Genomic DNA, 12,679 nt, shown 5'->3' on the forward strand with positions numbered 1-12,679 from the left:
ATTATTCACAAAAAACTGCTTTTCATTTAAAACAATATACATCCACCCACAAAAAGGATAAAAAAGATTTGAAGATAATCCACCACAAAAAAGATAAATTAAAACAATAAAACAAAACACCGCTCGACCAATTATCGCTTGGCAAATGGTTCAAAACCCTGCAAAAACCTCGTAAAGCACCGACCGAGACCCGGGCGGCAATCAATCCGGTAATTAACTCGGGACCCCATAAAGAACATTAGTCGGTCCCATCAACAGCAACGCCACTTGACGGCAAGGACACGAACCGGCTGCGGGTTCACGTGCGTCCGCGCATCGCTGGCGTCCGATGACACACAGAACGGCTGCAGGTCGCTCAGTTGCTCTGTTTTATTTGCACCAGCCGCCCGACACACCATTGTTAATTGGTAACACCCAGCGAATGTCTGTGTGTGTGTGTGCGTTCGCTTTGCCAACAGACCAGACCAGGATGCATCATTCGGCATGCTTCCCCAAAGGATGCTCACACGAGGTCATGACCTGCAACACACTATTCTCGCCCTCCCAAGGGAAAAAGTGCAATGGGCCGATTGAAATGTTTCAATGATAAACGTCTTTGTCCAGCGTTGGGACGTCCGGGATCCTAACGTTTCGTGGATAGAATAAACAGTAAACCTGATGGAAAAGCGAATGGGTGTGAGACAACCAGAACGGACCGGAAAGCGGGCACCATTAAACATCGGGCAAAGTCGAGCCACTCGGTGGTAAAAACGATGCACTTCCGGTATTGTGCAGGGCAAAAACTCGACGGGGAGAAATGACGTCTGACTTTGTTTATTTGTTACGCGCGGCTTTCAAGTGCGAACGCTGTGTTTGGTGGTTGGGATTTGAGGAAGAGAGTCAGAGCGAGAGAGAGATCCATCTTTCACCGCCCGGAACGGTTGGTGGGAGCAATAATGCTGTGACCATTAATCATACTTTTCATTCAATTTCGTTCGGTGTGCGCATGAGAAAATCACCATTCGGGCGAAGGACAACACCACGGCATCGGGCATCGGGACTGGAATGGACACAGTTTCCGTGGCTGATGGAGTGCAATGCACTGTCTGGAGCAGTAACGATATGGTGGTTTTATTCGTTTTAAGTTGTTTTAATGTATCATCAACGGAGCACATGCTACACGGAGCGTACCGATAACTGGTGGGAGAGTTTTCTGGATGGTAGAAATATGGCTTTATGCGGAAGCCGTTTAAAGTTAATCCATGCAATGTAATCCGTATTTGGTTTAACAAAAGCAAAGAACTGCTCTTTTGGGTGCCTGCGCCTGAAAGTATGCAAATATTTTTTTTAATCATTAGTTTCATATGGATCTGTTTAGGACTAATCGAACCGTTATTGGAAAAATGGAAAAAAATTGTCAAACCACCTAATATTGTCATGAGTGACTAGGATAACTAATCTTACAATTTGTGATTGCATACTTTAAGGCGTTACAGTATGAAAGGCTCAAAAAATTGAGCAGTAAGCACGGTGTAAAATTGAATGAATTGTTAATGATATTATAATCTTATACATATAAATTTCTTTTATTCTCTGCTATCAATTTTATTGCAAGGATTATTCAAAATTAGCTCTATAGAAATTGCCTCAGAAGAACAAGAAATTTATATTAAATAAGCTACCTCTTTGAAGAGATCAATTTATTCGAAGAAAATAAATATTTGATTAACTTAAACATAAATTAATGTATTTAACTAGTTTTAGAGAGTTATTATTAGCAAATTAAAAATAATATAATAATATAACGACAACTACTACGGCTACCGAGTCAGGCCGTTCTTTAAGAATGAAAAGAATAATACTTATGTCTCCATTCTTCCAAAAATCTTTATCAATATGCCATGAAAATGACAAACTGAAACCATTTTGCATGTAGTTATAGTATGCTGTAACTACAGTAAATGATAGATTTTTGTAACACATTTTTAAACACTTTTTCCATACATTTAGTCGTAAAAAAGGCGAATTTTATGAATTTCCACAGAATTTTAACTATGTTTATAAAATTAAACTTTTTTCCCCTAATTTCTAAAACAAAATCTTTTGGACACCTCTGCTCTCATCCTCTCCTCAAGCCTAACTGAAACAAGCAACAATAATTAATTGCTTTTGTTGGCAGAAAAGCTGCAACAGCTTAAATCCGAAAGTGAACCATTTTTGACCCCTACACTGAGCACCTTTTCACTCAATTATTTAACCTTTTCTTTCTCAACTGCCCCAAAGCTAATTGGCGACAACAATCTTAAAATTGAAACCAATAAAGTAAAGCTGCTGCTACCCAACAATAGGAAGAAGAGTCGAAAACATAAATGAAACAATGAATATCACACACACACCGTCGTTCTTGGACGCCGCAGTAACAAACCGAAAATAAATCACCATCATTTACTGCGAAAAACAAAATCCGCGAAAAGGCTAACCGAAGCTAATTTTTTTATACCCCGAAAAAAAAACCCTTTCTATCCTTATTGTTCAAGTGGGGAAGACATTTTCTCTGTGCCAAGAGTTTCTTACGGAGCAGTAAGCAATCTATTCATCCCTGTCGCATGGGGTAGAGTGTTACCGACCCTGTTGGCAAAATTAATCTCAGACCCAATTAAATGAGCGGGATCATTTGTGCGACCTCCACAGCCTTTTTTTTTTGTTGTTTTTGCTTCACTCCACACGATACAGTGCGAATAGGTGGTGAAACGGGCATTTGAAACGCGTTTCTATCGTGAAAGGTTTATAAGGAGGTAGTCCAGAGCTGGAAGGTCGATGTAGTCCATTATGCATATTTTTTGATGAATTTAATTGCCATACTGTTTCAACTGCTTTCGCTTTTCATTCCACATCGTAACAATATTTTACCTTGATGACAGTTTTTTTTTTATTGGGGGGGAACGATTCCGTTATGGTTGCTTTCCAGAAATAATCGGGATCACTTACATCGGAACTATTTTATTGCTACTATGGTGGTTGGAATAACATTTCACACTTCAAGAAAAAGTATGTTGGATCATTCTATTATTCTTATGGAAAAATCTTTCTTACCGAAACAAAAACACCGAGCATCGTAAGTATGCTGGACTGAAATCACCATCATTAATCTTGTACCACCTTCATCATCCTTACTGGGGATGACCTGGTTGTGTTTTTGGGGAGGATTTTTTTTTTGAGCATGTTTTCAGCGCAGTTTTGTTTTTCAGTTACACCCCCCGAAGGAAAAGCCCCATAAACCTTACGTTAGCTTAGGAATGGCTTCCCAAGTGAGTAACGTTATAGTTTCCTTGGCACAACAAGACGCCCAGACGACGGCGCTTTTCGATGCAACGAGTAAACAAGCTAATAACAAAGCCTTCAAAAGGGTTATTTGCAACAACAAAAATGCGTCTTTAAAGAAGTTTTCTCATTCGGAATACATAATTTTAGGAAAACTTATCTAGAGCATCGAAAACGCCTAAATATATGTAATATGTTTGAAAATTACTCTCAAAAGTTCCTTACTTGCCTCTCGTTATAAGGGCCTTCGCCTAAAAGTATGCAAAGTAAAGGGTAACCTTTCCGATTCCACAACCATGTTGAAATGCTTAATGTTCCTCCGAAAGCAAGTGTATACTGTAAATAGTTTTATTTACATTAACCGCCCCTAAAGGCGTTCCCTTAGTCATACTTTCACCGTAGAGCGCACTCCTGCGTGACCAGTATGCATTAGCGAGACGTTGTTCCAAATTGTTCTTATTTAATTTGCTTTTCAAACGAACAGCGATAGGAAACAGAGCCACCAACAAGCAAGGGCAAACCTGATCGCTATAAATTAGTATAGCCGACACTCTCGATGGTGTTAAATGTAAGGCAACATTTTGAATGATATTCTACCTTATTGTAGTTGGAAGGAATGAAAATTTCAAAGTAAAACAGGTCCCCTTGACTGCATTTTTAATAATAACAAATATTAAAGGAAAAGGCTTTGTAATGCGAATTGCATACATTAAGGATGACAAAATTTACATTGAAGCTGTGCAAAGAGCTCTATTTCATTTCGTTTAGTTGATTTCCTGCGTAAAATAAAACAAAGAAAAAAGGCAAATGCATTCATGAAAGGCCATAAATATGCATTATTTATTCCATCCCATCATGCCGAACGTTGAGAGGATGGCTGTGATCGTTTTATTGCATTCGCTTTATTCGATACGAAGATGGATGATGGTAATCCAGTTACATGTAACGATGTTAGTTATTGCACACGGCATGCAAGCAACTACGGTGAACTTGAACGGGTTCGGTAAAATCACTTTAATCTTTAATCACTTTATTACTTAGTCTACCATTGAATAACATACCAAGTAAGCGTTAAACTGTAGAAGCTTTTTTCAGCCTCTTATTCGATAGGAAGGAAGCAGATAAAAATCAAAACCTTCAATTTCGTTCAATACCTTTTAACCTTGCTTTTCACGCATGTTATAATCATCCAAACAATGAGTTAAACGAAGGTTAAATAAATTAAGAAACTTTTGATTGTAAGCACCGTATGGCTTAAAAGCTTTTCTTGTTCACCTTCATCGCACTCATCGAAGCGTGTACACACAACAATGCACTGGTAAGCATAAATCAAAATCGGGTCATAAAAATGCAAACACCATTCCCATTTTTGCATTCCCTCCTCCACAACAGAGGCACAACAATCAACATCACATCCAACGGTTGAAACTATCGATTAAATCATCGATTAAATTCCAACCACACCGTACCCATTATTCATTCTCACGACACATTCGCACGTAATAAATGCGCCCACGGTAGGTAAAGGCGCGTGCAGTTCCGAGCGAGATTGAGATTTGCGCGTTTCGTTTGATTTCGATTTGCTTCTAGCGCGCGCAGACACACACACACACACAACAGACCCTCTCGCTGATCACTGTCGATCTCAGCTGACTATGGCTGTGCCTGACACAAACGGTGCATCTTGAATGCATAATGCCAGCCTACCTTCGGCACCCTTCCTTCCCATCGTCATCGGCTAATCGGCAACCACCCGCTTCCAAACGACTAATCGATGCATTTCCGTGTCATTGGCAGCATCCCGAACCGTTCCCGCGCGGGAGATGCTCCAGGGATGCAGCAGCAGCCACCACAGTAGGTGGTTGTAATAAAAGCACTAACAATACTGCGGGCTCCAATTGCACCTCAGTAACACTGCAACCGAATAGCAGCAGCAGCAGCAGTAACAACGGCGACAAGCGCTGCATTACAATCGACTGGACGATGGAATGGAACGGAAGGAAGCGAGAGAGCAAGAGGAAAAGATCCGAGGCATTGCGTAATGTAACTGCGGCAGAATGCATCTACGTTGTTTTGCTGCTACGCTTTTTGCTCGTCTTCTCAGATAGCGCAGTAACAGACGGTACCTTTTTCTGAGGGCGATGCGAAAAGTGCATGACCAAGTCTGTATAATTAAATATCGATATTTTATACTCTTGCTGAAGTACAGCATGGAATTATGTCTAAGCTCGGATTTAAAAGCTTTTTTAATTTATTTTACGATAAAAATAAATTAGCTGATATCTTAAGTGGTTTTTCATAATGTTTAAATGTGAATACAATTTTTTTTTAATTTTTAAATTGAGCCACTGTTTAAGGGGTTTTGGCTATTGATTATTATTATGTTTTATGTATGTCATTTATTGTTCGCCTTAAAAACTTATCAAAAACTCCCTTACAATCTAAATACCCTAATCTAACCTAGTATCTTAGCCTAATCCTAATTAACCTAATCTAACCTAGTAAGCCAGGTGAAGTGGGGAATGTGTTAGAGCCCGAGGAAAACATAGGGACGTACATTATGAGCGTTACTTAAACCTTAACGGGTCTCATACAAGGCCATCTTTATAAATGGCCTAACCTGGAGAGAATAGTAAAATCTTACGACATTGAGGGCCCAAAACTGGCAAGGAATTATCTCCCTGAATGTATGCAAAACCAAACTTGAATTTTCTGTTACTTTGTTACAAACTGTACAATAGACGGACATGGGTAGCAAACATGGAAAAACATTAAGGATAAAAAATATAGACATACTATCTACTACTACACGTACATAACCAGTTTTCATATTGAGGGCACTAATTATCAGAATAGCACAGACAGCATGCTTGCTGCACTATTGAGAGACTTAAAGGTATTACAGTTTTCAACCATATAATGGAACTTTTCAGTCGTTCAGGGGAATGTTTCAAATACACAATAGCTAAGTGCAATCTCGTTGTGAAACTTTTGCAAACATATAATGGAATCTTACATACAGTGAGGTCAATTTTTACAAGGCAACTATGGATGAAAGAAAATGAAAGTTTTATAAGAGAATTAAAGCAAAATTTCCAACCAATGTAATGTAAGCAAACGATTCAATGTCTTTATACAAATTTACAGTTTAATAGGATTGGACAAAACATTCGGTAGAAAAAAATCCACAGCTGATTGAAAAGTTCCATAGCCGCGTTGCAAATCTCTCTTCAGTGTATGCAAGATTCCACTATATGATTGCAAAGTTCCAACTAAACAGAGCCGTGCAATAAGGAGTTGTAGGAAATTTTATATATATTTTAGGCAACAAATAGGGATCAAAGCTGATAAAACAACATTGACCATTAACAGTATGGTCCTAAACGTTGCGCCATCTGTTGCAAATCAATCGAATAAACTGCACCTTCAAGTAGAAGAAAACATGATAAATTAGGTATAAAATTAAACAGCCTCACGTTTGGGAGGCATACTGTGTATAGTAGCATAATTTGCAAAAGCTAATAAGTATCCTTGGTAGCTCTACGAATATTTAATTGGTTGATAATTTATTAACTAATATCATATCAACTCCTTAGTTTCAGGAACGGTTTCATCACAATTTTTTTTAAATAAATAACCTCTACAGTGTTGACTCATATTTTAATTGTTTTGAATGATTTGAACAATGAAAATGTACAACATTACCACCCCGACAGCTCGTTTTCCTTTACACAATGTGACGACAGCTCCACAAACTCGATGGGAAATCCATTTTCTCGACGCAATTGCGCGCGCGTTTGATGAAAATTGTTGCGAGAGAGAGAGAGAGCGAGAGCGAGGTGAACCATCGCGAGCAAAATACAACCCCTCGACGAACCAGCCACCCCCCGAGGATGGGGAGAGCGTTCAAAGTTTGACAACACAAAACAGCTGGCAGCAGCAACCTGCCAACGATCCATTCAGAAAAACCACCCTCTACACAAACACCACTACACTGCAGCCCTTCTTACAACACCACTACCATTCGCTTCCGTAGCTTCGCGTACCGGCCACCAGAGGGCGTACTATTCTCTTCCTCGCACACACTCACACACGTTCTGTACCATTTTCCAACACGATCAAAGGGAAAAATCGATTGAAACGAGACGGCAACAATAATAATAACAAACGTACTGCGCAGCTTCGATAGTTTCCAGCGCTCTCTCTCTCTCTCGCGCTCGCTCCCGATTTTGATGGGCGGGAGGGGGGGGAGAGGAGAAGTCCTAAATTTCCACACATCAAACTACCACCGAAATCAGGTCCGGTCAATGTATGGCGTTGACATTCACACAGTTTTTCCTCCTCTCCCAGCTCTGGCACGAACCCACTCTAGTGTCCTCTGTGTGTGTGTGTGTGTTTTGATTTTTTTGAGGCCACCAGGAACAGAAGGGCACGAGACTCGCGCTGTGATTTGGGGTCGTTTTCCTTCTTTTTTTCCCTTTCCCTTTTCGCTTTTCGGCTTCATTTATATTTGTGCACGAGTGTGGGTAAGCATGGAAAATTGGCACACACCGACAGTACGGATGCTCTCAGTCGTCAGGGAGTGCATCCAGAAAAATGAGAACAAGGACTTTGGGTGACGACACTCTGCTGCTGCTGTTATCGTTTCTTTAATGTTTTTTTTTTTTTTTTTGAAATTATGCCATTTATGAGATTAAAATGCATAATTATTTTAAAAGCAGATTTTTTTATATCGAACCCCAAGAATCTATGGAGAACTCTAAGCTCAAACTCCATCGGTATTTCTGGAGAGTCAAGGCAAATGCCTTAAAATATTTTTTTTACCCAACCTTCTTCAAAAATTCATAACAACGCAGTTGCTAACCCTCTCGCAGGAGAGCTGCATATTAAATAGGTTCTCAGTTGACAAACATACGTCACTGTTACAGGCCTTTTACACGTCCCCTTTTTGTCATCAGGAAAAGCGAACACCATGTGGCTCGAAGGAGCCCACCACTTGCCAATTGAAAATCGCAACATAAACATTAGTGAATTGGTACGGCGCCCATGAACAAAAATATTTGCATAACGTGCCCACCAATATGAAAGACCATCGGGGTTTGCTTTTCCTTACGCTTCCTGCCCTTGGGAAGAGCGAAGAGAGATTTTCCTGGAATTGAAACCGAAACTTCAAACGTATTTCCACCTTTGTTCTGGAGAGCGATGGCGAGAGAGAGAGAGAGCTAACGGGGAGTGTTTTTCCGAAGAAAAGGTGGAAAATGTTTACAAACAAAAACATTTACAGCGTACGGGCGTACGAAAATTACGATTCGCTATGGCAATCATCCGATTCACGGGTTTTACGGCTTGTTAATGACAATGCGTACGTATGATTGCGAGAGATCCGGGAATTAATAGGCTGTATGAAAAGGTTGGGGAGAAAATGGAATTCGTAATGACAAGAAAAAGGAAACATAATTTTCCACGAAATGGTGTAACGATATCATTTACGATGCTTGCGCCTAAAAGTATGCAATTTATATCTTAAAGTCATACGCCGAGCTTAAAAAGGTAGTAAAACAAGCTCTTTAAACTAGGATTGCATACATTCAGGCGTTACTAACCAAAAACAACCAAACTTCATCGCAGTGTGCGTATGTCTGCAACACCTATGCCATCATTCTGCCACAAAAAGAAACCCCTTTGCGTTTCGGGAACAATCCGCTGTGATTAAATCTTTCCCCTAGCAGACATTTCATAAACGTCACTGTCCACCTTATCAGCAAACAGCAATCAAAACCAGCAAGCCACACATTTTGTCATTTATAATTCAACATCACCCATTACTTGCGAGTTTTCCACGGGCATGAAGCTTCATGGTGCTGAACTTGAGAACGCGTTCGAGGCTATCAGCGCCTGACACGTAGCAGCCTGGAGCACACGCCTGGTCGACCGACACGAGATTGACGATTAAACGTGACCCAACAAACAGTCCGTTGTAGGGTGGACAGAATAAGGCAGAGCGAAAGGAAGCATTAACCCGGGAACGAGCTATCCAGGAAATCGATCTGGCACACCAGAGGCACACCTCCTCCCCGGGGATGGATATTGATTTTTCCATCAGCATTTGTTGTGTTTGCCGGTGGTTTCCGCTCGAGCTCGATTGTGATTTCGAGCCCATGTTCATCACACAGCTGTGCTTGTGCACTTTCAGTGAATAGATGTTGCATGCATCTACTGTTTAACAGTATGATTCCTGGTGTACTTTGTACCAATCGACGGGACGCCATACATTGACTGCAGCCAGTGTCAATTTCCTTGATTTATGACGTACCAGCTGTCAGTTTACGAAGGATGGAGGCAGCTATCATTTCAATTATCAACATAACTAAATGACGAGTTGCTAATAATAAAATGCGAAAGTGATGCGCACTGGTGGTGTCGCGCTCAGTTCTATCGACACGTTCAAAGTAATAGGAGTGCCTAATACAAAGGACCAAATTTAAGCCCCACGCACAATCCAAACAGTAAACTACATAGTAGAAAATCCTGCTCACATTTGAATTTCACCGCAGAGAATTAAACTCAAATATTGAATATACTGACATCGACGTTGCGTTTTACAATTGCATAAATTTAGGCGTGTTACTTTGCTCGCTTGGATTCCTTCGGGACATATTTATAGCTTTTCTTCCATATTGAAAAACATTAAACTGATTTTAATTACTAGTGATACAGAAGAAGGAAGGGGCGGCCCCGTGGTAAATGCGACAACGGCGACGTTCTTCATACGGTTGGACCGGAGTTCAAATCCCATTTGGGTCGTTCTCCCATAGTGAGGACTGCCTACCCAACTATGCGGTATCAACAAGTCTAGTAAGCCAGACAGGCTTCCCTAATGACGGGCATGACCTAAGAGAGTGTTAAGCCAAGAAAGAAGATAGAAGGAGGAAAAGAGCGCCTAAAGGTATGCAATTCGAATAACAAAATCTCTATTTTTCACGATTTCATCTTGATTTGCGATGAAGATGATTCAACTACTGACACTATTTGTTCTGCGTCGTCTCCTTCAAACGATCGACTTTTTCTTGATTTCACATCTCATATTAACTTCCTGGATGCTTTTCGCTTCTCCAATAACACCTAAGTATCCTTAAACTTGTTCCAAAATCTAGCTATAGCACCAATTCCATCAAACAAACCGCCCCCTATAAATACATAATAATCTTGCACGTCTAGTACGCCTCTTCAGAAGGCTCAAAGCCGCTCGCCATGCTTAAATTATTACACTTCTCGGAGCATTTCAGCGTACATTTTTCAACGTGAAATGCACGCGCTGTATGGTACCGGCGTCGTAAAGCATCGGCAGAACCGACGCCGAAAACTTAAACTCACAGCTGGCCGTATTTCTTTGTTTCAACAAACGAGCATAATTTCGCAAACACCACACCGGCGCTACCGAAAGCCGCTACCGAGCTTTGTGTCTGTGCTTGCCTGTTGTGTGCCAATGTTGGTTCTACGGAGAAGTACCGCACCGAACGACCCTGCTTAAGAAACCGTTGCGCTTCCAGGAATGCTTCACAGCATAAATATTCATTTGATTACATCGGGCCGAAAGCTGAACGTTGTTTTTCCACGCCGTCAAAACCGGGTCCAACCAGGGGTTTTCTTCTTCTGGCTGCCATTCTAACATTGCCATTTCGCGATTATCTTTGCGATTGATGGCCGGCAATAGCTGAAGCACGTGGATGAAAATTGTTTCAATTATGTAATGAGAGTGCCGTGGCAGATGGTATGTCTCGTTAAAGCGGGGATATACTGGCATAAGTGTATTACTCAGGCCACCGTCCCTTCCTTCTTTTTGAAGATGAATAGCTTGAGACCGCAACGCCTGAAAGTATGCAATCATTATTTAACGATCATGTTTGATGGTATAACAACCAATATCTAGTGGTAGAAGGAGTCAATTTTCATAGTTCTATCCACCCAAGAGATTATTTCATCCTTATCCGTCTCGTTGTATACATTCAGGCGTGTGAGCTCTAATGAATATAGGATTAATGCCACTATCCCAATTTTAATATGAAATCTGTATCTGTACGTAATTCAAACTCACCGAAAATCTTGATGTTCTTGAAGAATCCACCACAACTGCATTTGATTGATGATTGGATGAAAAATTAACCAGCCCACGCACCGGCGCACTTTAATTCACCCACTAGCCTTCCTCTATCAAACTTGCAGCCTCTTCCGAATGAAGATTACACTACCCTTTATCTTTCCACTTGCGCCCTTGAACCACTCAACCGTAACGTAATCGAATCAACACACATCGATAAACGATCGTTATTTTTTTCCACCGGCTCCGGCTACTATTGCATACCACCCGCCTCCCACACTCATACGCACAAACACATGCTCCCACATGAAAACCCTACGGAAAGAAAAAAGCTCATGATACTCGTAGAATAGTGTGGAAATTCCGTGGAATACGATCTGCTGCTAGCGATCTGTTGTTGCTGGTACGGTAGGAATGTGGCGGGGCAAGCTGGTTAAACGTAAACAACGCGATTCTATTTGCGAACTGCAAGCCACCCACACCAATATTATGTAACGCGTAACACAGCACAGTGCACGCCACGATTGCTCGGTTACCTAAAGGAAGAGAGAGAGAGGGAAAAACCGAGATCATTATTGAAGTAAGTAAATTATTAAGTCGTCTGATGAGCTGTAAGGTAGAGTTGATCAAATGGAAAAACTCACAGACTTTGGACACTATTTGGTCCAATACTGATATGTTCAAGGCAAAGATTAATAATATAAGTTTAAATTTCTCAGTCATGATCTATAAGAGAAATGCCCATGAAAAGTTTGTCCAGGCCATTAAGTTTAAAAAAGGAAAGAATAGGTTTAAAAAAACTTAGTTCGATTAAGGTCTAAGACTAGGAATGTTAACCAAAAGTCAAAGCGCCTAAAAGGCTGCAATTGGGTGTTTTAGCACGGTCGTCAGAGGACTAAATTCTCCCGCTAAGGAACCCCTCAGATTTTAAAGTGAGCTTATACGTATTTGACTGTTTTTGAAGTCTTTGTGTTGTGCAGATTGCATACTTTTTGGCAAAATCAAATGTAGAAAGACTTCTGTCTCAATATTTACTCTAACAATGTTTGAAGTATCTGCAAGCCTGATAGTATGCAATGCAATTTCCAATCTTAAAAATCAATAACTCAAAGAGAAAAAATAAAGCCGTGATATGGTTCCAAAAATGCGACGAACGTGATTCCTACCAGCTTACAGATCTTGAACTCAAAATGATACTCCAAATATGAATTGCATACGAACAGGCGCTGACAACGAAGATAGCAATTATAGAAGTTAATAGAGTACATTTTATTTTACAAC

The 12,679-nt window shown here is 40.6% G+C and overlaps 2 protein-coding genes across 6 annotated transcripts in view; both read right to left on the reverse strand.

Moving 5' to 3' along the window:
* The window catches only part of LOC118504921 (ras-related protein Rab-23), a 56,906-nt gene extending 45,457 nt beyond the window's left edge, over positions 1-11,449 (reverse strand). Inside the window, exon 1 of the mRNA XM_036039995.1 lies at positions 11,396-11,449. The gene's annotated coding sequence lies outside the window, so the exon portion shown is untranslated. The remainder of the gene's footprint in view (positions 1-11,395) is intronic.
* The window catches only part of LOC118504922 (protein yippee-like CG15309), a 99,856-nt gene extending 88,253 nt beyond the window's left edge, over positions 1-11,603 (reverse strand). For 2 of the 5 annotated variants that reach the window (XM_036040006.1, XM_036040007.1), the window contains exon 1: positions 11,396-11,464. The gene's annotated coding sequence lies outside the window, so the exon portion shown is untranslated. Of the gene's footprint in view, positions 1-11,395 lie in introns of all 5 variants that reach the window. The other 3 variants (XM_036039997.1, XM_036040003.1, XM_036040001.1) reach the window with 3 other exon arrangements.
* Positions 11,604-12,679: the final 1,076 nt, after the last annotated feature.

The sequence above is a fragment of the Anopheles stephensi genome, chromosome 2 (assembly GCF_013141755.1).
Source record: "Anopheles stephensi strain Indian chromosome 2, UCI_ANSTEP_V1.0, whole genome shotgun sequence".
Taxonomy (NCBI): Eukaryota; Metazoa; Arthropoda; class Insecta; order Diptera; family Culicidae; genus Anopheles; species Anopheles stephensi.